This window comes from Cucurbita maxima, unplaced genomic scaffold, assembly GCF_002738345.1.
Source record: "Cucurbita maxima cultivar Rimu unplaced genomic scaffold, Cmax_1.0 Cma_Scf03172, whole genome shotgun sequence".
Taxonomy (NCBI): domain Eukaryota; kingdom Viridiplantae; phylum Streptophyta; class Magnoliopsida; order Cucurbitales; family Cucurbitaceae; genus Cucurbita; species Cucurbita maxima.
The window spans coordinates 1-1881 of record NW_019275188.1 but is presented as its reverse complement, the minus strand read 5'-3'; the positions used below and the strand labels follow the sequence as shown (position 1 = coordinate 1881).

At 51.0% G+C, this 1881-nt stretch overlaps 7 non-coding genes across 7 annotated transcripts; all 7 read right to left on the bottom strand.

Moving 5' to 3' along the window:
- Positions 1-116: 116 nt before the first annotated feature.
- On the bottom strand, positions 117-235 carry LOC111475841. The gene has a single exon (XR_002716738.1). It is a non-coding gene; the product is annotated as a 5S ribosomal RNA (ribosomal RNA).
- Positions 236-368: 133 nt separating this feature from the next.
- On the bottom strand, positions 369-487 carry LOC111475848. The gene has a single exon (XR_002716743.1). It is a non-coding gene; the product is annotated as a 5S ribosomal RNA (ribosomal RNA).
- Positions 488-620: 133 nt separating this feature from the next.
- Positions 621-739, bottom strand: LOC111475847. Its single transcript, XR_002716742.1, has one exon. It is a non-coding gene; the product is annotated as a 5S ribosomal RNA (ribosomal RNA).
- A 170-nt stretch (positions 740-909) lies between these two features.
- On the bottom strand, positions 910-1028 carry LOC111475846. The gene has a single exon (XR_002716741.1). It is a non-coding gene; the product is annotated as a 5S ribosomal RNA (ribosomal RNA).
- Positions 1029-1161: 133 nt separating this feature from the next.
- Positions 1162-1280, bottom strand: LOC111475844. The gene has a single exon (XR_002716739.1). It is a non-coding gene; the product is annotated as a 5S ribosomal RNA (ribosomal RNA).
- Positions 1281-1413: 133 nt separating this feature from the next.
- Positions 1414-1532, bottom strand: LOC111475849. The gene has a single exon (XR_002716744.1). It is a non-coding gene; the product is annotated as a 5S ribosomal RNA (ribosomal RNA).
- Positions 1533-1665: 133 nt separating this feature from the next.
- Positions 1666-1784, bottom strand: LOC111475845. The gene has a single exon (XR_002716740.1). It is a non-coding gene; the product is annotated as a 5S ribosomal RNA (ribosomal RNA).
- Between the last annotated feature and the right edge of the window lie 97 nt (positions 1785-1881).

The following is a 1881-nucleotide window of genomic DNA, read 5'->3' as shown; positions in this document are numbered from 1 at the left end:
AAATCGGATTTAACGCATGCGGGGCGGCATGATCGAAACGCGATGGGCGTGAGCGGGGGAGGTTCTCATTTGTAGAGAAAGGAAGAAAAGAAATCGGAGAAATTGAAAGAAAAAAAGGGGTGCAACATGAGGACTTCCCAAGTGGTCACCCAACTTAGTACTACTCTCGCCCAAGCACGCTTATCTGCGGAGTTCTGATGGGATCCGGTGCATTAGTGCTGGTATGATCGCACCCGACATTTTATGCGCACAAAATCAGATTTAACGCATGCGGGGCGGCATGATCGAAACGCGATGGGCGTGAGCGGGGGAGGTTCTCATTTGTAGAGAAAGGAAGAAAAGAACTCGGAGAAATTGAAAGAAAAAAAGGGGTGCAACACGAGGACTTCCCAAGTGGTCACCCAAGTTGGTACTACTCTCGCCCAAGGACGCTTGACTGCGGAGTTCTGATGGGATCCGGTGCATTAGTGCTGGTATGATCGCACCCGACATGCCATGCGCACAAAATCGGATTTAACGCATGCGGGGCGGCATGATCGAAACGCGATGGGCGTGAGCGGGGGAGGTTCTCATTTGTAGAGAAAGGAAGAAAAGAACTCGGAGAAATTGAAAGAAAAAAAGGGGTGCAACACGAGGACTTCCCAAGTGGTCACCCAAGTTGGTACTACTCTCGCCCAAGGACGCTTGACTGCGGAGTTCTGATGGGATCCGGTGCATTAGTGCTGGTATGATCGCACCCGACATGCCNGTGCATTAGTGCTGGTATGATCGCACCCGACATGTCATGCGCACAAAATCGGATTTAACGCATGCGAGGCGGCATGATCGAAACGCGATGGGCGTGAGCGGGGGAGGTTCTCATTTGTAGAGAAACGAAGAAAAGAACTGAGAGAAATTGAAAGAAAAAAAGGGGTGCAACACGATGGCTTCCCAAGTGGTCACCCAACTTAGTACTACTCTCGCCCAAGCACGCTTGACTACGGAGTTCTGATGGGATCCGGTGCATTAGTGCTGGTATGATCGCACCCGACATGCCATGCGCACAAAATCGGATTTAACGCATGCGGGGCGGCATGATCGAAACGCGATGGGCGTGAGCGGGGGAGGTTCTCATTTGTAGAGAAAGGAAGAAAAGAACTGGGAGAAATTGAAAGAAAAAAAGGGGTGCAACACGAGGACTTCCCAAGTGGTCACCCAAGTTTGTACTACTCTCGCCCAAGGACGCTTAACTGCGGAGTTCTGATGGGATCCGGTGCATTAGTGCTGGTATGATCGCACCCGACATGCCATGCGCACAAAATCGGATTTAACGCATGCGGGGCGGCATGATCGAAACGCGATGGGCGTGAGCGGGGGAGGTTCTCATTTATAGAGAAAGGAAGAAAAGAACTCGGAGAAATTGAAAGAAAAAAAGGGGTGCAACACGAGGGCTTCCCAAGTGGTCACCCAACTTAGTACTACTCTCGCCCAAGCACGCTTAACTGCGGAGTTTTGATGGGATTCGGTGCATTAGTGCTGGTATGATCGCACCCGACATGCCATGCGCACAAAATCAGATTTAACGCATGCGGGGCGGCATGATCGAAACGCGATGGGCGTGAGCGGGGGAGGTTCTCATTTATAGAGAAAGGAAGAAAAGAACTCGGAGAAATTGAAAGAAAAAAAGGGGTGCAACACGAGGACTTCCCAAGTGGTCACCCAACTTATTACTACTCTCGCCCAAGCACGCTTAACTACGGAGTTCTGATGGGATTCGGTGCATTAGTGCTGGTATGATCACACCCGACATGCCATGCGCACAAAATCAGATTTAACGCATGCGGGGCGGCATGATCGAAACGCGATGGGCGTGAGCGGGGGAGGTTCTCATTTGTAGAGAAA